This window comes from Peromyscus maniculatus, chromosome 8 (assembly GCF_049852395.1).
Source record: "Peromyscus maniculatus bairdii isolate BWxNUB_F1_BW_parent chromosome 8, HU_Pman_BW_mat_3.1, whole genome shotgun sequence".
Lineage (NCBI taxonomy): Eukaryota > Metazoa > Chordata > Mammalia > Rodentia > Cricetidae > Peromyscus > Peromyscus maniculatus.
In genome coordinates this window covers 19,153,173-19,176,506 of record NC_134859.1, presented here as the reverse complement: position 1 = coordinate 19,176,506, position 23,334 = coordinate 19,153,173, and the positions used below count along the sequence as shown (strand labels likewise).

The window sequence follows — 23,334 nt, the reverse complement described above, 5'->3', positions numbered from 1 at the left end:
CTTCAGGTTCAGGAGTAGACTCAGGCCCACATCTCTTCTTGTGGGGTTCAGACTCTTCAGGATCAGGAGTAGGCCCAGGCCCACATCTCCTCTTGTTGGGGCCCAGGCCTCTTCAGGATCAGGGGTAGGCCCAGGCCTTCATCTCTATAGTTGGGCCCAGGCCTCTTCAGGGTCAGGGGTAGGCCCAGGCCCACATCTATTCTTGTTGGGGCCCAGGCCTCTACAGAATCAGGTATAGGCCCAGGCCTTCATCTCTCTAGTTGGGCCCAAGCCTCTTCATGGTCTGGTGTAGGCTCTGGCCCATAACTCTTTTTATTAGGTCACAGTCATCTTTATACTCAGGGGTAGGCTTCGCCCACATATCTTCTTTTTGGGCCCAGGCCTCTTCAGTATCAGGGATAGGCCCAGGAACACATCTCTTCTGGTTGGACACAGGCCGCGTTAGAGTAATGAATCCACCCAGGCCCACACATTTTTTTGTTAGGGCCCAGGTCACTTCAGAGTCAGGGCTAGGCCCAGGTCCACATCTCTTCTTGTTGGGCCCAGGTCTCTTCAGGTTCAGGAGTATGCCTAGGCCCACATCTCTTCTTGTTGGGGCCAAGGGCCCCAACAGAATCAGGTATAGGCCCAGGCCTTCATCTCTCTAGTTGGGCCCAGGCCTCTTCAGGGTCAGAGATAGGCCCAGGCCCACATCTCCTCTTGTTGGGGCCCGGGCCTCTTCAGGATCAGGGGTAAGCCCAGGCCCACATCTCTTGTTGTTAGGGCCCAGGTCTCTTCAGGATCAGGAGTAGGCGCAGGCCCACATCTCCTCTTTTTGGGGCCCGGGCCTCTTCAGGATCAGGGGTAGGCCCAGGCCTTCATCTCTCTAGTTGGGCCCAGGCCTCCTCAGGGTCAGGGGTAGGCCCAGGCCCACATCTCTTGTTGTTAGGGCCCAGGCCTCTTCAGGGTCAGGGATAGGCCCAGACCCACATCTCTTCTTTTTGGGTCCAGGCCTCTTCAGGGTCAGGGATAGGCCCAGGCCCACACCTCTTCTTGTTGGGCCCAGGCCTCTTCAGTTTCAGGAGTACACTCAGGCCCACATCTCTTCTTGTGGGGTTCAGCCCTCTTCAGGATCAGGGATAGGCCCAGGAACACATCTCTTCTGGTTGGACACAGGCCGCGTTAGAGTAATGAATCCACCCAGGCCCACACATTTTTTTGTTAGGGCCCAGGTCACTTCAGAGTCAGGGCTAGGCCCAGGCCCACACCTCTTCTTGTTGGGCCCAGGTCTCTTCAGGGTCAGGGGTAGGCCCAGGCCCACATCTCTTCTTGTTGGGGCCCAGGCCTCTACAGAATCAGGTATAGGCCCAGGCCTTCATCTCTCTAGTTGGGCCCAGGCCTCTTCAGGGTCTGGGGTAGGCCCAGGCCCACACCTCTTCTTGTTAGGGCCCAGGCTTCTTCAGGGTCTGTGGTAGGCCCAGGTCCACATCTCTTCTTGTTGGGCCCAGGCCTCTTCAGGGTCAGAGATAGGCCCAGGCCCACATCTCCTCTTGTTTGGGCCCGGGCCTCTTCAGGATCAGGGGTAAGCCCAGGCCCACATCTCTTGTTGTTAGGGCCCAGGTCTCTTCAGGATCAGGAGTAGGCCCAGGCCCACATCTCCTCTTGTTGGGGCCCGGGCCTCATCAGGATCAGGGGTAGGCCCAGGCCTTCATCTCTCTAGTTGGGCCCAGGCCTCTTCAGGGTCAGGGGTAGGCCCAGGCCCACACCTCTTCTTGTTGGGCCCAGGCCTCTTCAGGTTCAGGAGTAGACTCAGGCCCACATCTCTTCTTGTGGGGTTCAGACTCTTCAGGATCAGGAGTAGGCCCAGGCCCACATCTCCTCTTGTTGGGGCCCAGGCCTCTTCAGGATCAGGGGTAGGCCCAGGCCTTCATCTCTATAGTTGGGCCCAGGCCTCTTCAGGGTCAGGGGTAGGCCCAGGCCCACATCTATTCTTGTTGGGGCCCAGGCCTCTACAGAATCAGGTATAGGCCCAGGCCTTCATCTCTCTAGTTGGGCCCAAGCCTCTTCATGGTCTGGTGTAGGCTCTGGCCCATAACTCTTTTTATTAGGTCACAGTCATCTTTATACTCAGGGGTAGGCTTCGCCCACATATCTTCTTTTTGGGCCCAGGCCTCTTCAGTATCAGGGATAGGCCCAGGAACACATCTCTTCTGGTTGGACACAGGCCGCGTTAGAGTAATGAATCCACCCAGGCCCACACATTTTTTTGTTAGGGCCCAGGTCACTTCAGAGTCAGGGCTAGGCCCAGGTCCACATCTCTTCTTGTTGGGCCCAGGTCTCTTCAGGTTCAGGAGTATGCCTAGGCCCACATCTCTTCTTGTTGGGGCCAAGGGCCCCAACAGAATCAGGTATAGGCCCAGGCCTTCATCTCTCTAGTTGGGCCCAGGCCTCTTCAGGGTCAGAGATAGGCCCAGGCCCACATCTCCTCTTGTTGGGGCCCGGGCCTCTTCAGGATCAGGGGTAAGCCCAGGCCCACATCTCTTGTTGTTAGGGCCCAGGTCTCTTCAGGATCAGGAGTAGGCGCAGGCCCACATCTCCTCTTTTTGGGGCCCGGGCCTCTTCAGGATCAGGGGTAGGCCCAGGCCTTCATCTCTCTAGTTGGGCCCAGGCCTCCTCAGGGTCAGGGGTAGGCCCAGGCCCACATCTCTTGTTGTTAGGGCCCAGGCCTCTTCAGGGTCAGGGATAGGCCCAGACCCACATCTCTTCTTTTTGGGTCCAGGCCTCTTCAGGGTCAGGGATAGGCCCAGGCCCACACCTCTTCTTGTTGGGCCCAGGCCTCTTCAGTTTCAGGAGTACACTCAGGCCCACATCTCTTCTTGTGGGGTTCAGCCCTCTTCAGGATCAGGGATAGGCCCAGGCCTTCATCTCTCTAGTTGGGCCCAGGCCTCTTCAGGGTCAGGGGTAGGCCCAGGCCCACATCTATTCTTGTTGGGGCCCAGGCCTCTACAGTATCAGGTATAGGCCCAGGCCTTCATCTCTCTAGTTGGGCCCAGGCCTCTTCAGGGTCAGGGGTATGCCCAGGCCCACATCTCTTGTTGTTAGGGCCCAGGCCTCTTCAGGGTCAGGGATAGGCCCAGACCCACATCTCTTCTTTTTGGGTCCAGGCCTCTTCAGGGTCAGGTGTAGGCCCAGGCCCTCACCTCTTCTTGTTGGGCCCAGGCCTCTTCAGGTTCAGGAGTAGACTCAGGCCCACATCTCTTCTTGTGGGGTTCAGCCCTCTTCAGGATCAGGAGTAGGCCCAGGCCCACATCTCCTCTTGTTGTGGCCCGGGCCTCTTCAGGATCAGGGGTAGGCCCAGCCCTTCATCTCTCTAGTTGGGCCCAGGCCTCTTCAGGGTCAGGGGTAGGCCCAGGCCACATCTCTTCTTGTTGGGGCCCAGGCCTCTACAGAATCAGGTATAGGCCCAGGCCTTCATCTCTCTAGTTGGGCCCAGGCCTCTTCAGGGTCAGGGGTAGGCCCAGGCCCACATCTCTTCTTGTTGGGGCCCAGGCCTCTACAGAATCAGGTATAGGCCCAGGCCTTCATCTCTCTAGTTGTGCCCGGGCTTCTTCAGGGTCAGGGGTAGGCCCAGGCCCACGCATCTTCTTGTTGGACCCAGGCCTCTTCAGCGTCAGTAGTAATCTCAGGCCCACATCTCTTCTTGTGGCCCAGGCCTCTTCATGCTCTGGAGTAGGCTCAGGCCCATAACTCTTCTTATTAGGTCACAGTCATCTTTAAGCTCAGGGGTAGGCTTCGCCCACATATCTTCTTTTTGGGCCCAGGCCTCTTCAGTATCAGGGATAGGCCCAGGAACACATCTCTTCTGGTTGGACACAGGCCGCGTTAGAGTAATGAATCCACCCAGGCCCACACATTTTTTTGTTAGGGCCCAGGTCACTTCAGAGTCAGGGCTAGGCCCAGGCCCACACCTCTTCTTGTTGGGCCCAGGTCTCTTCAGGTTCAGGAGTATGCCTAGGCCCACATCTCTTCTTGTTGGGGCCCAGGCCTCTTCAGGGTCAGGGGTAGTCCCAGACCCACATCTCTTGTGGGGTTCAGCCATCTTCAGGATCAGGGGTAGGCCCAGGCCTTCATCTCTCTAGTTGGGCCCAGGCCTCTTCAGGGTCAGGGGTAGGCCCAGGCCCACATCTCTTGTTGTTAGGGCCCAGGCCTCTTCAGGGTCAGGGATAGGCCCAGACCCACATCTCTTCTTTTTGGGTCCAGGCCTCTTCAGGGTCAGGGGTAGGCCCAGGCCCTCACCTCTTCTTGTTGGGCCCAGGCCTCTTCAGGTTCAGGAGTAGACTCAGGCCCACATCTCTTCTTGTGGGTTTCAGCCCTCTTCAGGATCAGGAGTAGGCCCAGGCCCACATCTCCTCTTGCTGTGGCCCGGGCCTCTTCAGGATCAGGGGTAGGCCCAGGCCTTCATTTCTCTAGTTTGGCCCATGCCTCTTCAGGGTCAGGGGTAGGCCCAGGCCACATCTCTTCTTGTTGGGGCCCAGGCCTCTACAGAATCAGGTATAGGCCCAGGCCTTCATCTCTCTAGTTGGGCCCAGGCCTCTTCAGGGTCCGGGGTAGGCCCAGGCCCACACCTCTTCTTGTTAGGGCCCAGGCTTCTTCAGGGTCAGGGATAGGCCCAGGCCCACGCATCTTCTTGTTGGACCCAGGCCTCTTCAGCGTCAGGAGTAATCTCAGGCCCACATCTCTTCTTGTGGCCCAGGCCTCTTCATGCTCTGGAGTAGGCTCAGGCCCATAACTCTTCTTATTAGGTCACAGTCATCTTTAAGCTCAGGGGTAGGCTTCGCCCACATATCTTCTTTTTGGGCCCAGGCCTCTTCAGTATCAGGGATAGGCCCAGGAACACATCTCTTCTGGTTGGACACAGGCCGCGTTAGAGTCATGAATCCACCCAGGCCCACACCTTTTTTTGTTAGGGCCCAGGTCACTTCAGTGTCAGGGATAGAGCCAGGCCCACATCTCTTCTTGTTGGGGCCCAGGCCTCTACAGAATCAGGGATAGGCCCAGGCCTCTTCAGGGTCTGGGGTAGGCCCAGGCCCACATCTCTTCTTGTTGGGGTCCAAACCTCTTCAGGATCAGGAGTTGGCTCACCCAGGTTTCTTTGGTATGGGCCCAGGCCTCTTCAAGGTTAGGAGTAGGAGCAGGTCTGAATCTCTTCTTGTTTATGCTAAGGCCTCTTCAGAATCAGGAATAGGCCCAGGCCCACGTCTCTTCTTGTTGGGGCCCAGGCCTCTTCAGGGTCTGGGGTAGGCCCAGGCCCACATCTCTTCTTGTTCGGGCCCACGCCTCTTCAGGGTCAGGAGTAGGCCCAGGCCCACATCTCCTCTTGTTGGGGCCCGGGCCTCTTCAGGATCAGGGGTAGACCCAGGCCCACACATCTTCTTGTTGGGGCCCAGGCCTCTACAGAATCTGGGATAGGCCCAGGCCCAAATCTCTTCTTGTTTGTGCCCAGGCCTCTTCAGGGACTGGGATATGCCCAGGCCCATGCCTCCTCTTTTTAGGACCTCGGCTTCTTCAGGGTCAGTGGTAGGCCCAGGCCTACACCTCTTTTGTTTGGGCCCAGGCCTCTTCATGGTCTGGGGTAGGCTCAGGCCCATACCTCTTCTTATTAGGGCCCAGTAGTCTTTAGGCTCAGGGGTAGGCTTCACCCACATATCTTCTTGTTGGGCTCAGGTCTCTTCAGGATCAGGAGTAGGCCCACGCCCTCATCTCTTCATGTTGGGGCCCGGGCCTCTTCAGGATCAGGGGTAGGCCCAGGCCCACATCTCTTCTTGTTGGGTCAGGTGTCTTCAGGGTCAGGGATAAGCCTGACCCATACCTCTCTTGTTGGACCCAGGCCTCTTCAGGTTCAGGGATTAGCCCAGGCCCATATCTCTCTTCATTTTGGGCCCTTGCCAATTATAGCAATATGCTTCATGGTTAGGAGTCATATCAGCAGCATATTGCTTTTTGCATTTTGCTAGGCCTCTCAGGATCAAGCTCAGGCTCACTCACACTATTTTTTTAATTTCCCAAGGCCTCTTTCATTTGATCCATGTTGGCATGCCTATGTATCTTATTATTGAGCCTCTGGCCATCCTCTGCGTCAAACATACCAGTTTCTTTACAGCTGGTGTAGTGTATCATTCTGAGTTCTTGTATGTCAAAACTTACGTTTACATTAGTATTCGTATATGGTCATCATTTCTGAAAAGAAAGAAAAAACAAAACAATAAATAGACTTGTTGATAATTGTAGAGGATAATATTGGTGTTTTTATGGCATGTCATTGACCTGTCCTCAGGGAAACATGCACAGACACAGACATCTATAAACTACTATCCAGATGATACAAATTTACATTATACAAGTAGAAAGATGAAATATATAGGGAAGAAAGTTAGAAAAGACTTTCATGTTGCACAGCTCACTTGCCATGTGGTGGCAACTGCCCATGAACTCATGTGGAATGTTTGGTACTTCTACATTGTGAGACCCTCAAGTGAGTCCCATCAAGACATCATGCTGCATTTGCTTCCTGTGGTACCGTCCATGAAGGAATATCACAGGGAGTTACAATAGAGGGTAGTCCTCTGTGTTTCTTGAGGATGCCTTGCTATTGGAGGCTGTGTAGATCTTCACAAGGCCTCTTTCCCTGATTTGGATATGGTATCTTGTCCCTGTATGTCATGCATGGCCAGGCTCTGTGAGGATCTCTTTCTGGTCCTTGAATCACAATTCTTCTGAAGATCACATCTGTCTTGTCCATCAAAACCCCTCAGACACTGAATTGTGCCTTCAAAACCCCTTTCCAGAAATCTCCCTGCCTACTACATAAACTGGTGTGAGATCACTTCTTCACCTAAAGAATTTTCTGCAGTCACTCACCTGAAATGCATCCCTTCCCACATTCTCCTGGTTCAAATCCCTGCCTACTCTCACTCTGCTGCCCTTAGACATAGGGCTCACCTTTAACCATGACAGTGACCCTGTGAGGTCACAGAGGCCAGGTCTCACTGTTTGGGAAATCTCAAGGGCTGTCCAGGCGCATGGGTACATTTTGGGCTAGTACTTATGGGAAGTATCTGAAGGCATCTTTTATGACCATTTCATGGGAAGAAGCTCAGATCCAGGCCTCCTCTTTCTCTAGGGAACTTTACCCCTGGGAAGAGCAAGTCCAGTGGGGATGAGGTGTGCACACTCAGTCCCGATGTGCAAAGTGTAATTCTTGGTTTATCATTTCTGATGCCCTGGTTATCAGCAAGTTTCTCTCATCATGAAACTTAGAGTGTGCCATCTTCTGGGCCCTGGGTACCAAACTGATTGATAAATTGTCCTGCAACCTGTTCCTTCACCACCATTAAACCCAGCTTGAAGTAGGATTGCCCAGAAAGCAGGGTGTCATGAAATTTCTGTACCTGGACGTGCAATGGCAGTCGATGACCTCTGAGAGCATCACTCACTGGAGAACAGCACAACAGCAGAACTTCATCCTGTACCAGTCTTCAGCACAGACTGGGGGTGGCCATCCCTTGCATGCTGGTCTATTGTGGCCATTCAAACAGGAATGGATCCTTCTTCATTACCTATGTTGGGTGCTGAGTCCTGGCCTAGAGACACCTGTACAGCTTCATCTTAAGGCCTCTCTCCCTGGTGAGACGAGGGGTGTCTCTCCTTGTGGTCTTGAGGGACCAGTCCCACTGTGATAAGATGTCTGACCCCTGATCTTTCTAGTTCTTAGGATGAGCTGACCTCAGGCAGGAACATTTCAATGACCTCACTATGTTTCATTCTCCTCATTTAAGGCCTCAATGAAGAAGTACCCCACACTGACTGAGTCACTCACACGATGAATTTCAGGCAACATCCGTCCCAGAAAACAGCCCAAACTTACCTAGACACTTGGACCTGCTTCAAATCCCGGCCCTCCTTGGTGGACTCTGTGTTGCTCCAGTCAAAGAACACTGGTGTTTCTGCAGCAGATTTACCTGTGACATCACAGAGGCCTCACCTCACTTCATTCTGAGAATCCCAAAGGGCATCCCGGCCTCAGTTACCTCCCAGCTTGGCCCATCCTTAGTCTCTCCCAAACTATGTCAAGCATCCTTGGAAACACATAGATTGGGAAAGTAGCTGGAAGTGTTTCACAGAGACCCCTCCATGGGAATCACATACATCTTGTGGCAGCCCTCCATCTCTTCTGAGGTCACTGCATCCTTGAGAGGAGACACACAGTTGACAGTGCTGCTTCCTCATCTCAAATGTCTGAACTCACCCTCTGTCTCAGCATCTCAGATTCTCCATAGGCATCATGGTTTATTACTGGCACGCACCTGCGGGGTGCCATCTTCTGCGTCTTACATCTGGCTCCAAATGTAACCATACCTCATTTCCTATTTTCCCTCTGCACCACTAATCTTTTAGCTTGTGGTGGGTTATTAGCTGAGTATTAGGCTGCAAGGCCAGTGGCCCTTAGTTTTAGAGGGAACAGTCTGAAAATATATAGATCAGTAGTGAATAAATACACAGCATTCACGAGCCACAATAGAATGAATTGCAGACAGAGCCCAGAATCAGGTGTGAGAATCCTGGGAGCACATGCTTTCACTTGTCCTATCCTCAGTGGACCTTCCACCTGAATAACTGTATTTGTGAATAATCGTTCTGTCTAGATATGTCTCAACCTCTGTCCACATGCACTTGCAGTTTATGCAGTGTGGGGAGCTCATTCTGTTACCTGCTCTTTCCTGGGACTCTGTCAAGTCCATGCTTCCCCTGTGCAGGAGCTGCAGTCTCTCAACCACCAGGTTTCCAGTGTTTCTCATGATGGGGTGGTGGGTGTAAAACATGACTGACACCCAACACTTGACACCCAACACTGGGGATTGCTGGGCACACATGGCCATGGGGCCACTGTGCATTCTCTGTAGTTATTCAGAATGTGGAAAGTTCAGTGGATAAGTGTGAAATCCTTTGCCTGAATTATCCTGGCTAATCCCATCCTTCCTCTGGAGACCAAGTGTCCAGCTTCTGGCATGAGGATGTTTTAGGGGAGTTGCACTGTGTTTTTGCATTCAGATAGGTCCCATGTAACATGACTCATGAGCATGAGGGCCCTGTGAGTGTCATTTGGAGATTGTGGGAAGTCAGAGTGCCTGATGGAAGGACCTCCCTCCCTTCCTTCCCACCCCCCACTGAACCTCTGGAGGAGCATTCCAGGACTGATCAAATACAGTGCATGTGTTGTCTGCTGCCATTCCATTGACCAGAAATTAGTCATGTGTCCTTGGGATCCACCACCAGAAAGGCTGAGATGGAGTCTTGATCTCAAGGGCTTTCTATGTCTCCAACTCCATATTGAAAGTTCTATTTGTTTTTCTTCTGACACATAGAAATTGGACATATTTATAGGGTACAATGTGATACTTCCATTCATGTATGTATTGTATAATGATCAAATCAAGGTAATTAATGTCCATCACTTTATTAATATCTCAGAACTACTCATGGTTTTAGTATCTTAAACTTTTCCCTTTCTTGTTGTGAGAACTTTGAAAGTTCTTTCCTCTAACTATCTGAAATACACAGTGTGTTACTGTTAACTATAGTCATCATGCTGTAGGAGCTCCCAGATGAATGAGGTCACACAGTGTTTGGCTTTTACATATGTATTATTACTGCATGTGAGTGTGTACCTGTGTGTGGTATGTGCTTACACACCACAGTGTATGTGGTGATCAGTCAGCAGCATTGGAAAGCTGGCTCTCTCCTTCTTCCTCTGTACAGTTCCTGGAGCTCTAACTCAGGTTGTCAGGCTCACAGGGCAAGCATCTTTACCCGGTGGGCCGTTCTTTAACCCCTGGTTTGCTCTTTTTAACAAATCAGATTGTTTTTGAGGTATTTTGTTTCTGGGTCTTTATAATTTTTATAGATGTTACTATTTTATTAGGCATATACTTTGCCAACTTTTCTTCATTCTGTAGATCCTTTTCATTGTTGTTTACTTGGCTGTTACAGAAGTTTTAGTTTGATATGATCCATTTTTTGCTTTTGCTTTTTATTTTTGCTTTTATTGTTGTGCTTGTTGAGGTCTTCTCTCAAGGTCCTCACTAGCAGTCAGGTAGAACTTGCCTGGTTTTTTTTCTAGTATTTTCATATTACATCAGTGATTAGTCCATTTTTAGCTGGGTTTTTTTGTTGTTGTTGTTGTTGTTGTTTTTGTTTTTTGTTTTTCGAGATAGGGTTTCTCTGCTTAGCTTTGCGCCTTTCCTGGAGCTCACTTGGTAGCCCAGGCTGGCCTCGAACTCACAGAGATCCGCCTGCCTCTGCCTCCCGAGTGCTGGGATTAAAGGCTTGTGCCACCACCGCCCGGCTTTTCTTTTTTCTTTTTTTTTTTTTTAAGCTGGTTTTGTTTCATATGAGAGATGAGGTGTTTGGTACTTTGCATGTAGTGGCCAGTTTTCCTAGCACCGTTAATTGAAGGTCCTTTCCCTGTTCTGTTTTGACGTTGTGAACATACGAGCTGTCTGAATGAACTGGTTAATTCCCCAGCTTTCTGTTCAGCTGCGTTGATCAATGTCTTTCTATTGCTCGTTTGGTTGGGGTCAGAAAAGATGTTTGATGGAACCTTGGTTTGGGGTCCCACCAAAACAAATATGTTTTTGTTCAGACTTGTTTTTTTTTTTTCTAAAGTGATTTTCCTATGCAATAGAGAAGAATGGATTCTACAGCTGTTGGGTAGAATGTTCTATAAGTTTCTCTTAGCTCCATTTGAAGTCTGGAATGTACTCTAAATCCAGAGTGTCTGCTGACTTCCTGTCTGGATGATTTTCCACTGCTGTAAGTGGGTGTGGCCATCCCCAGGTGTCACTTGTCTGCTGTCTCATACAGAGAGCTGTGTCAGTGTTTGTGTGTATGTGTATGCTGTTGTCTCTCATACAGAGAGCTGTGTCAGTGTTTGTGTGTTTGTGTGTGTGTGTATGCTGTTGTCTCTCATACAGAGAGCTATATCTGTGTGTTTGTGTGTTGTGTGTGTGTGTATGCTGCTGTCTCTCATACAGAGAGCTGTATCAGTGTTTGTGTGTTTGTGTTTGTGTGTGTGTGTGTATGTATGTATGCTGCTGTCTCTCATACAGAGGGCTGTGTCAGTGTTTGTGTGTTTGTGTGTGTGTGTGTGTGTGTGTGTGTGTGTGTATGCTGCTGTCTCTCATACAGAGAGCTGTGTCAATGTTTGTGTGTGTGTGTTGTGTGTGTGTGTGTGTGTATGCTACAGGCTTGGTTTTGGCCCCTTTACCATTCTTTAATGTCCTAATCTCATAGTTTTGATGTGAAGTTTATTTGGCCTGACATAATATCCCACTTTGTTCTGGTCTCCATGTGGATTACATTTTTCATTCATTTTCAGTCTCTGCATATCCTTGCAGATGAAATGAGTCTCACAACGGCAGCATCCTCTGTTCTTGTTTTTGTAATCCCTTCAGCCACTCTCTGTTTTTGTTTTGTTTTGTTTTTAAAGATTTATTAATTATGTATGTAGTGTTCTGCCTGCATGTATGCCTGCATGCCAGAAGAGGGCACCAGATCTCATTACAGGTGGTTGTGAGCCACCATGTGGTTGCTGGAAATTGAACTCAGGACCTCTGGAAGAACAGCCAGTGCTCTTAACCTCTGAGCCATCTCTCCAGCCCCACTCTCTGTCTTTTAATTAGATAATGTAATCCATCTGCATCCAGAGTAATTACTGATCATTAAGAACCAGCCGTATTGCTGGTTGTTTTCTGGCAGGCCTTTTCTTCCTTTCTTTCTCTCCTACTGTCTTCCTTGCTGAGAGGTATTTCTCAGTCAGTATGTTTGTTTACATGCTGTAGACCTTAGCTTTTTCATCTATAATTACCACAAGCTTATAAACAACACCCTATATTTAAAACAAGTTACATTGAACTGAAGCGTGAATACAAAGGAAAAAAAAAAACTTCTCTTAGCTCCTTTTCTCTCCTTGCTTTGAGTTTTGATGTCAAAATTCAAGTCTTTTTTGTATTTCCTGTCCTTTAACAATTGATTATAATTGTTCCTTTGTTAGTGCTATTTTAACATCTTCCTGCTGAGTGCATAGGAGCTGTGTGACTATCATGTCTGAATATTTCGATTTTCTCTGATCATTTCAGGTTTTAAAACTTCAGATGTTTCCTGCCCCAACAAAGATTTATTTATTTCTGTGTGTATGGGTGTTTTGTCTGCATGTATGTCTGTACACCATGTGCATGCCTGGTGCCTGCAGAGGTCAGAAGAGGACATCAGATCCCCAGGAACTGGTGTTAAGGACAGTTGTGAGCTGCCATGCGGGTGCTGGGAACTGAACCCAGGTCCTCTGGGAGAGCAGCCAGTGCTCTTGACCACTGAGCTGTTGTTACTGTTACTCCAGCCCAGCCCACCTTCAGATGGTTTCACGTTCCGCATGAGCATCTTCGCCCTCTCCTTTTGAACATGCTTTAGCATCCCTGTAGACAGGTCTAGTCACAGTGATTGCTTCAGCTTTTATTAGGGAAGGGCGTCCATGTCCCATCTCCACAGAACTGCTTTGCCTGGCAGCTTTTCCCTTCAGCCTCTGAAGTCTGCTGCTGGGGACATGGCTGTCCCCTCACCTCCCCTGTGCTGCTCTTGGAATGTTCTGTGACCTTTGAGAGTTTGGCTCTGGTTGGGTCTGAGCAAACTTTGACCTTCCCATGGGAAGGACATTTCTTCCTGGGTTCTGGGGCTTTCTGTTACTTCTTTGCGCAAACTCTGTGCCCTTCCTCATTCTCTGGTTCTCTTGGTGCCAGTGGCCTCGACTCCCCTTTGGATGGTGTCTCAGAAGACGCTGGAGTTTTCTCCCTTCTCACTCACTCTTTTTCTTTGTCTTGAACAGCCTGTCTCAGACTCGCTCACTCTTTCCTGACTGATCAGCTCTGCTGTGGACGTCTTAGATTTCACTTCTCATTTTCTGCATCTGCCTTGTAGGTTTGAATTCTCTGGTTTTCCTCCAGTGGTTAAGCTCTTAGTCTCCAACTGTCCCACGCATGGCTTGAGTTCTGTCGTGGGCACCTTGTTTAGACCTTATTAAGGCCCTCCCTCCTTGGCTTTCTCAGTCCCTACATACATCTCTGGACTCATGAAATAGGTGTTCGTTATCATATTCCTTGCCATCTGTGTTTGCCTGTGAGTTCTGTTTCTTTGTTTTGGTGTTTGGGGATGGGTTTTGGTTGGTTATTTTTGGTTTGTTTGTTTATTGAAATTCTCAGTAGATCAGCTTCTTACATTCTACTTGAGCATTTCGAGGTTACCCTGTGCACAGGTTAGCTGTCAGTTTTGTGATGGCTCTATGGCTGGTACAGTGTCCACCTGGTGGCCATGGACAATGTATAAGGGGGCACCCAGGACATGTGGGCGAGCCAGTTCCACACTCCAAAGACCATGTGGACTGTGCCTCCAGCAGGACGGGGCGTGTACATAGTCTGTCTGGAAGGTGTGGCAGGGATGGAGGACCACGGCAAGATCTGGTATTAATTCCTGTTTGCCCATTTCTTCTTGTTCTCTGCTGGCTTGGGGTAGAATAGCCCCGGTCGTCTCCCTCGTGGGCCAGTGTAGGAGTGAAACACCACAGGAGATCAGGGTGATGGGAAGACAGATGTCCCCCTCGGACCTTCCAGCACAGTCACCGTTCTGTGCAGGATGCCCGAGTGGCTTGGGGAAGGAGGACCACAGTAACAGAGGACCTTCCAGTTGCTCTGTGTGTGTGTGTGTGTGTGTGTGTGTGTGTGTGTTCGTTCCAGAGTCTTCACCATCTTGCTTTTGTATTTGGGTTTTCTGAGCTCTATGAGATGTTTTCTAGTGCATGGTTATTCAAACTCAAGGGATAATTGATGGCAATACAGATTCTGTCACCTTCCATCGTTCATTTTGGATTTATTTATTTATTCATTTATTTATATTTAATTTTGGAACAGACTCACTGGCTAGCCTGGAACTCATTGTATAAACCAGATTGGTCTTGAATTCACTGATGCCTGCTAAGTGCTGGGATTAAAGGTGTGCACCATCATGCCTGGCCCAGGAATTCTCTTTTTTAAGGAAAAGCATTTTAATGCAGGAAATACAGTAAGTCTAACTACTCAGAAAATAGCCTACCCATACAGTCTCTGCGGCTGATATACTACAAACAGTAGATTTTATAGTGTTTAAGTTGAAAAATAGAAAGTCAATATTAAGAAATCTATGAATGCTGTGGTTCTGACCCCATCCCCTCCTCAAAAGGTTGTGTTAGCATGTTTGAGTTTAAGGATTCTTAACCAGGTTCACTTTGCCTAACTTTGAGATCATCTCTGTGAACTACAGTGACTCTCACCACTAGGGGGAGGTTGTTGACAATAGGAAGATTTGTATAGCTTTTAAAAGACGTCTTTCTTTGTGCTTTTTCTCTTCCGGGATCCAGTAGGCTCCCCTGGTTAAGAACTACCCAGTATGAATTCCTGAGGTCTGTCAGCCCAGCACAGACATGGGTGGGGTCTGGGTGATTCGGAAGAGCAGTGCAGAAGAGAGGGGGCGGGGCACGCTGATCTGAAGGCAGAAGTGTGGAGCAGGGCCCTGTCTTTGCGGAAGCACCTCAGACCTCTGACGTTTGGGGGTTGAAAATGAAAGGCACGTTGGGGTGGCAGTGGGAGAAAGACATTAGAGTAATTGGGGGGCTGTGTGGGACCCCACAGGGGATCGGTAGGCCCTGAGCATAGAGGCTCTGTAGCAGCTGCTGTGAGCAGGGTGTGGTTGGGACTGGGGAGATAGCCGTCATACAAGTGGCCAGATTCTGAGTACATTTTAGACATAGTAGTAGGTGTGCATTACCAGTGTTCAGAGTCCCAGCTGTCTCTCATTCCCTCCCTGCAAGGCGGTACTGAGTGAAACAGTCTTAAAGATGCTGAAGTGCAGAGAGGGGGCTGCACAAGGTCTCCTGGCTGCACTGTGGGACTCGAACTAGAACTCCTGGACTCTGACACTGCTGCTTCACCTGCAGAGATCACAGTGGACCTCCCCGCCCTCCAGCACTGATCTGATCATTCCGAGAGCTGTATGGACACGGAATTTACAAGGAGAAAGTGATAGACGCTCTTCACGGTAGAGTTGATGGTGCTCAGTGAGGATAGAGCCTGATGTCCTTTGCTGGACAGACAGACAGACAGCGAAGGGTGTCTCTCAGAAGATGGGGGAGAGACAGCACAAGGAAGTAGAAGTGAGGCTGACTAGGAGACTGAGGGGCAGCAGGAGAGAGAGAACGGAGGCACACTGCATGTGTGGGGCGGCCACATGCAATAAATATCTGCTTATATGAAAATGTGAAAGTATTGGGAAAAGGTACAGTAATTAAATGTATATATATTTTATCAAAGAGAAAAATGTATATTAAGAGAACCAAAAAAGGAACAAATTTATATATAACTCCCTTGGTTTCCTCAGGTTGTGTCTTTGTTTTTATTCACTAAGCATATATTTTAATAATTTTTTTCTTCTCAGAGAAAATTGAAGTACCTGTACTCATAAAGAGATGTGAGGTGCTGCCATTGGATATAACTACCCCAGAAGAAACACCTGCTGCCAGTGCCCCTAGGGAAGAAGTTTCTAGACTGCCACTTCAGAGAGAGGAGAAAGTCCTGCCTTAATAGCTTCGATGATAACACTGTGCAGTGGGGCCAGCCAGCCTCTCCAGCCATTCAGCCAGCCAGCCTCTCTCCCCAAGAGCCCACCTCTGGACATGCAGCCAATGAAGGAGAAGAAATGTGTGAAGCTTGTGGATGGTCCAGCCAATGCTGAGGCCTTACGTGAACAAAATGGGAACACCCCCAGCTCTCCCAGGTCAGTGTGTCCTTCTGTCTGGCCGTCAGCAGCCTTCTCCATCTTTCCTCTTGCTACTGCCTGAGCTGTGCCACGCTGCTCTGTGTTCCTGACCGTGCCACGCTGCTCTGTGTTCCTGACTGTGCCACGCTGCTCTGTGTTCCTGACTGTGCCACGCTGCTCTGTGTTCCTGACTGGTCCACGCTGCTCTGTGTTCCTGACTGGTCCACGCTGCTCTGTGTTCCTGACTGTGCCATGCTGCTCTGTGTTCCTGACTGTTCCACGCTGCTCTGTGTTCCTGACTGTGCCATGCTTCTGTGTTCCTGACTGTTCCACGCTGCTCTGTGTTCCTGACTGCCATGCTGCTCTGTGTCCCTGACTGGTCCACGCTGCTCTGTGTTCCTGACTGTGCCACGCTGCTCTGTGTTCCTGACTGTGCCATGCTGCTCTGTGTTCCTGACTGTTCCACGCTGCTCTGTGTTCCTGACTGTTCCATGCTGCTCTGTGTTGCTGACTGGTCCACGCTGCTCTGTGTTCCTGACTGGTCCACGCTGCTCTGTGTTCCTGACTGGTCCATGCTGCTCTGTGTTCCTGACTGGTCCACGCTGCTCTGTGTTCCTGACTGTGCCACGCTGCTCTGTGTTCCTGACTGGTCCATGCTGCTCTGTGTTCCTGACTGTCCCATGCTGCTCTGTGTTCCTGACTGTGCCACACTGCTCTGTGTTCCTGACTGTGCCACGCTGCTCTGTGTTCCTGACTGTGCCACGCTGCTCTGTGTTCCTGACTGTTCCACGCTGCTCTGTGTTCCTGACTGGTCCATGCTGCTCTGTGTTCCTGACTGTCCCATGCTGCTCTGTGTTCCTGACTGTTCCACGCTGCTCTGTGTTCCTGACTGTTCCATGCTGCTGTGTTCCTGACTGTGCCATGCTGCTCTGTGTTCCTGACTGTTCCACGCTGCTCTGTGTTCCTGACTGTGCCACGCTGCTCTGTGTTCCTGACTGTGCCATGCTGCTCTGTGTTCCTGACTGTTCCACGCTGCTCTGTGTTCCTGACTGTGCCATGCTGCTCTGTGTTCCTGACTGTCCCACGCTGCTCTGTGTTCCTGACTGTTCCATGCTGCTCTGTGTTCCTGACTATCCCACGCTGCTCTGTGTTCCTGGGTGTGTGCACTGTAACTCTGCAGTTTGGTCTGTCTTCCCTCAATTCTTTTCAGCACCTCAGGAAGACTAAGGTGGCTGCAGGAAGAAAGGACAGTGAATAGCAAGTGATGCTAGGTGGTTACACTTCCCTTGTCCATGAAACCAAAACCGTACAGCCCAGCATACCTGGGCGCTTTGCTGAGTGGAATAAATGTTCTGTTGTTTTCTCTCGGTTCAAGAGTAGCCATGAAAGAAAACCTTACTTTCTCAAAGGACTTTTCAGTAGTCTAAGACATTTAGACTTAAATTTTGGGGTAAGAGCAGGTAAAAGTTTTTATGGTTTTTGATATTTATACTAAGCCTTCAGAAGTAGGCTTTGATGCCTGCTTGATATTTTTAAATATCAAAGCTAATTTAGTTTCATTTTTATTCCAAAACTTCAAAGATTCCAGTTTCTGTGTAATTGAGTTTGTAACTAAAAGAGGACGTGTCAGGTGGTAAATGAAGGAACCAACGTCTAAGGGCTTCGTCCTTCGAGAAAGCAAAGCTGACAGAGGCGAGAAGGCAGAAGAGTGAATGGCACAGGGAACTGACCGAAAGTTCTGGATCTCTACGGCAGGATCAGAAGGACAGTGGGACTGACCTAGACGTCCAGCAGCACAGCCAGGGCTGAGGGATGTGTGGTCTAGACACACAGTGGATCTTGGTCAGCCACGGGGAACACAGCCAGGGCTGACGGATGCGTGGTCTAGACACACAGTGGATCTTTGTCAGCCACGGGGAACAGAGCCAGGTCTGAGGGATGCGTGGTCTAGACACACAGTGGATCTTTGTCAGCCACGGGGGACCACAGCCAGGTCTGAGGGATGCGTGGTCTAGACACACAGTGGATCTTTGTCAGCCACAGGGGACACAGCCAGGGCTGAGGGATGCGTGGTCTAGACACACAGTGGATCTTGGTCAGCCACGGGGGACCACAGCCAGGGCTGACGGATGCGTGGTCTAGACACACAGTGGATCTTTGTCAGCCACGGGGAAACACAGCCAGGGCTGAGGGATGCGTGGTCTAGACACACAGTGGTTCTTGGTCAGCCACGGGGGACCACAGCCAGGGCTGAGGGATGCGTGGTCTAGACACACAGTGGATCTTGGTCAGCCACGGGGGACCACAGCCAGGTCTGAGGGATGCGTGGTCTAGACACACAGTGGATCTTGGTCAGCCATGGGGGACCACAGCCAGGTCTGAGGGATGCGTGGTCTAGAGACAGTGGATCTTTGTCAGCCATGAGGGAACAGAGCTGGGTAATTTGGAGGAAGATGAATGCAAATGGAGACATCATACTAAACGAATTAATCCAATCTCAGACAAATAGTGCATGTTTCTCTCATTTGTGGCTCAGGTTTTATCTGTACATAAAACATGCTTTAGGAACTAATGGGAGTAAGGGACAGGCGCAGGAAGGATAGGCTTGAACACACATACCTCACACTTGTACACAAAGTTTTAAAAAGTGATTAAAGAAAAGGGAGGAGCCAAATAGTTTTAAGGAGATGGGTGGTGTCTGCATGCAGTGCGGTGACAAGTTTATTTAAAATAGTGCCCTCACACACTTGACAAGTTTATTTAAAATCGTACCCTCACACACTTGAAAAGTGAGCTTGTTGATGGGCGTTTGCACCAGGGGACGAGCTCTCTGGGGACTGCTAGAGCTACGTGAGTCAGAGAGTAGGTGCAGCATCAGACGCTGAGCTGAGATAGCAAGACCCAGCGCACCCCGGAGCCAAGGGCTGGCTAGTGTGTGTTCTGAGGTTAAGTTCTCAGTGCTGCCAAGTGCAGTATTCACCAGGAAAACATCAGCTGCTGCTGTTGTGTCATTCTGTTGATTTTAATAATGTTTCCATCTATGTGACACATGGAATGGAACTCCGTGTTCTAGCCCATACGCCCAGTCTCAGGCAGGTCTGGACGGGGTTCAGCAGGGGCTGCCTGCTGTGTGAGTCCGTGTTTGACAGGGCGGGCTGCCTGCTGTGTGAGTCCGTGTTTGACAGGGCGGGCTGCCTGCTGTGTGAGTCCGTGTTTGACAGGGCGTCTAGGTGGTTTCTAGGTGGCCACTGCACCTTGCTGTCTGTTGTCCGCCTTTCTTTTCCTGCCCTTGGTTGCTTGAGAAACATCACATGACCACATGTTCCTGATGGACTCACATTGCACGTTGGAAAGTTTTTGTCTGCTTAAAAAAACACACATACAAGAAAATACCACAGAAATTTGTTTTTAAGTGTGTAAGTCCATCTACTAACTTAAAACATTCCCAACCTTACGTATTTTCTGCATGTTTAACTTAGACACACAGTTTGAGGTTAGCTTTGTCACAGTAAGGATGGGCTTTGTTGAGAACTGAAATACTCCACTTTCAGTCTTCACTGAATGAATGTTCGTCCAGTAAGAATTTGTTTGTTTGTTTTTTGAGGCAGGGTTTCTCTGTGTATTCCTGGCTGTCCTGGAACTCACAATGTAGCCCAGGCTGGCCTAGAACTTAGAGAGATTCACCTGCCTCTGCCTCCCGAGTGCTGGGATTAAAAGTGTGCGCCACCACACCTAGCAAGAATATTTAAACATCTCCTGCTCCTGATGGAAAGTTGGTTTGAAGGTTTTTTGCTTGCTTTCTGTTTCCTTGTCTGAGACAGACATTTACTTGGGTAGCCTGGGTTCCATGTTATTTTATCTTGTGCTTGTTAACCTTTTGGATGTGGTGTCCACCTTAAAATACTGCTTTAGCACTTTGAATTTTGTGTTCTGGGTTCTGATGATGTGTATCTCCTTTTACCTAATACTTTAACTCAGGCATTGCTTGACCTCTTATCAGATTTAGAGATATTTATTAAACACTTTAAAAAATGAAGCCTACAGTCATGAAAATCTCTAGAGTCGGTCATTTAGTGTTCGAGGCCCACTCTGCTAGGCATTTACTTCTTTTTCTTGACCATCCTTGAATTCAGAATATACGCTTTCATGCTTGTAGGTTAACTGCAGAGTCAAAGCTTTCAACAGAAGTGAAAAAAAGGAAAGAAACTACAAGCAAATTGGAAAAGGGGGCTTGTAAGAAATCAGACACCATCATGTTCGTGTCCTCAAAGTCAGCCCCGGAGATTCAGTGCCCACAGCAGTGTGAGGGGCTCATGCCGTGCCCACAGCAGTAGTGAGGGGCTCATGCCGTGCCCACAGCAGTAGTGAGGGGCTTGCACTATGGGGCTCACTGAAGATCGTCCCTGTGCACAGGACACCCTCGTGGAGCATTGGTACAAGCCAGTGCTGAGACCTCGTGTGCTTACACTGCTTGACCAAAACTTCAGATATGGCTGTGATGCTGACCAGAGGTTCCCTAAGTGATGATCCTTCACAGAGCTGAATCTCAGTGAGCAAACCACTCTCAGAGGAAGTGTTATAGTTTAAACCTGTTTGCTGCACTGGATCTGGGTTTTGAAAGTTACATGATAAATAATGTACCTTAAGAACCGAAAATTGGACAACAGAACATTGAAGTTGTTAATTGTATTTTCCTATGTATATTTTTATGAATAAATAAAATTTTATTTTCCCTGTCCTGTAAAAATAGTGAATATTGCTTGAAAATATATATTACAAAATGCGTTAAAGGTTTAAAGCACCTGTATTAACTCATATATAATTTAGATTTTCATGACTCGAACATACTAAATAATTAATAATAATAATTAATTTTGAAATTTAAAATAGGATTGCAGTAATTTCTCCCATTTGTATTTTCTTAAGTCTACATAAACAATAGGATGTTAATGAAAGAGAATGAGAAGACAAATGAGCTAAAGGGGTCCTTATTTGCTGGTAACATAATTGTATATATTATGACTTATCTCTTATGTAACTTTACTTGTATATAACTACATGTACACACACATAGCAAAAGATACTAAACTTACCAAGTAGTTTTTTTTTTTTTAATTTAAGTGATTATAGATTTGTTGATAACTCAGTTCCATGCATTATTTTCTATAGGTAGGTGAATTGGGCCTCTTCAGAAACCTAGCAGGGTGTATATAGATAGAGAGGAGAATATTTTGTCTCAGGAATTAGCTCACAGACTCTAAGTCTAAACACACAGTGGGGATTGGCAAGCTTGAGAAGAGATAATAACATGACGGTTAGTCCAGGGTCCCACCTTGGATCTTTGTGTTGTGTTGGCATCCCATTTTACTTATTTTTTTTCTTTTTTCTTTTCTTTCTTTCTTTCTTTTTTTTTTTGGGGGGGGGGGCGGGGGGGTTCCTGTGTAGCTTTGGTGCTTGTCCTGGATCTCACTCTGTAGACCAGGCTGGCCTCGAACTCACAGAGATCTGCCTGCCTCTGCCTCCCGAGTGCTGGGATTAAAGGCGTGCGCCGCTGCCGCCGCCGCTGCCGCCGCCGCCGCCGCCGCCGCCGCCGCCCGGCTTTTATTTAGTATTTTAATTAGGCCTCTCTGGACCTTTTTGTCAGCCTTAAAGGTATTTATCGTACATTAAAAATTTTGAAGCCTTGTCACAAATCACATCATGCTTTCTACATGTCCTCTAAGTCAATCCCAGAGCCCACAAAGATTGCTACTGGATTGGGAGGTCCCCCTGCAGCAGGCAACCTGCTTGACTTTTCATCCCAAAGCACAGGAATGACCATGTACTTGGGCACATTGAGGAGGCATAAAATAAAGACAGTGGGAATCTATCTCAAATAAGTCTATTAAAATAAGTTAGGCAAGAGCAAATTGCTTCTAGCATCCAAACAGATCAGTTAATAAACTTGCTTGTTTTAATTTGCAAAAAGCATACTTTACGAAATTAGGATGTTCATGTTGAATATCTCATGAAATGAAGTACCTGAAGGCACTAGGGGATAGATAACAATTTCAACCTGAGGATAGTATCAAATTAGAGTCCGTGTTCAGTGCATGTTAGAGAGACGTCCATCACTTTCTCCCAACACTGTCTTGGCTGGGTTTTATTGCTACAATAGACACCACAACCAGAAGCGACTTGGGGAGGAAAGGGCTTATTTCAGCTGTCCAGTTCCACACTGCAGTCCAGTTCCACACTGCAGTCCAGTTCCACACTGCAGTCCAGTTCCACACTGCAGTCCAGTTCCACACTGCAGTCCAGTTCCACACTGCAGTCCAGTTCCACACTGCAGTCCACCGTTGACTGTTCCTGCAGGGCAGGGACTCATGCAGAGCGGGAACTTGGAAGCAGGAGCTGACACAAGCCACGGAGGAGTGCTGCCTGTTGGCTTGTTCCTGGAGGCTTCCTCAGCCTGCTTTCTTGCAGCACCTAGGGGTGGCACCACCCATAGGGACCTGAACCCTCCCACATCAATCAAGAAAATGCACTATGGGTCAATCTGTAGGGCTATTTTCTCTATTGAGGTTCCTTCTTCCCAAATGACTCTGCCTTGTATCAAGTTGACATAAAGCCAGCCAGTGCACACACAGTTCTTACTTGAACAATTTCAAAAAAAAAAAAAAAAAAAACAGGAGCCCTCGGAGCTCACTGTTAAGTAGATGAGAATCGACAAGTGTAGCGCCAGAATTGGCTATGATTAGCTTTTATGCAAATCCCGTGTACCAGGCACTCTCTGTGTGGTACTACATTTAACTGGACATATCTGCCACCTGGTGTGATAGTATCCCCACGTTGAAGATAAGAAAAGTTGACCAAGACTGTAAAAGCTGCCAGACAGTAGTGGCGCACGCCTTTAATCCCAGCGCTTGGGAGGCAGAGCCAGGCAGATCTCTGTGAGTTCGAGGCCAGCCTGGTCTACAAAGCAAGTTCCAGGAAAGGCTCCAAAGCTACATAGAGAAACCCTGTCTCAAAAAAAAAAAAAAAAAAAAAAAAAAAAAAGACTGTAAAAGCATGCTTGTCTAGGGTCCTAAGTGGTGACAATGAAAAAGATTGGCTACAATAGAGTGGAGTGCTGGAGAAGCAAGCTGCCTAGAGGATTAAGTTTGCTAAGACATAGAGAAAAGTGACATCACAGGAGAATGTTCAGAGAGTGAGTGGGAAACATTTTATCTGGACAATTTAATAACACTCCCCGTTGAGCTCTGCCTGCCTCCCCAGGAAACCCCACAGTTCTCTCTCTCCTTTGTGTGAGTGTGACACACTGAGTTTAGAGTTGTGCGGATGGATATGAGTGGGGGCTAATTTACTACTGAAGCATGAGCAACATGTGGCTGCACCACTGAATAAATCAACACCCCGACTCCCAGTGGCTGCTAACATCAGTGAGGGGTGGGGCCTATGAGCCCCTCCTCCACGGCGAGACCC

General features: G+C 48.8%; 1 protein-coding gene and 1 long non-coding RNA gene across 2 annotated transcripts in view; one reads left to right on the top strand and one right to left on the bottom strand.

The window, feature by feature from the left end:
* Nucleotides 1–20,612, top strand: part of LOC107402420 (protein Spindly-like) — a 40,878-nt gene extending 20,266 nt beyond the window's left edge. The window contains exons 5-6 of the mRNA XM_076578163.1: nucleotides 15,550–15,888; nucleotides 20,027–20,612. The gene's annotated coding sequence lies outside the window, so the exon portion shown is untranslated. The remainder of the gene's footprint in view (nucleotides 1–15,549; nucleotides 15,889–20,026) is intronic.
* LOC121831757 (uncharacterized) lies at nucleotides 5,752–7,893 on the bottom strand. The gene is made up of 2 exons (XR_006075307.2): nucleotides 6,898–7,893; nucleotides 5,752–6,216 (listed from the first exon to the last, which is right to left on the bottom strand). It is a non-coding gene; the product is annotated as an uncharacterized LOC121831757 (long non-coding RNA).
* Nucleotides 20,613–23,334: the final 2,722 nt, after the last annotated feature.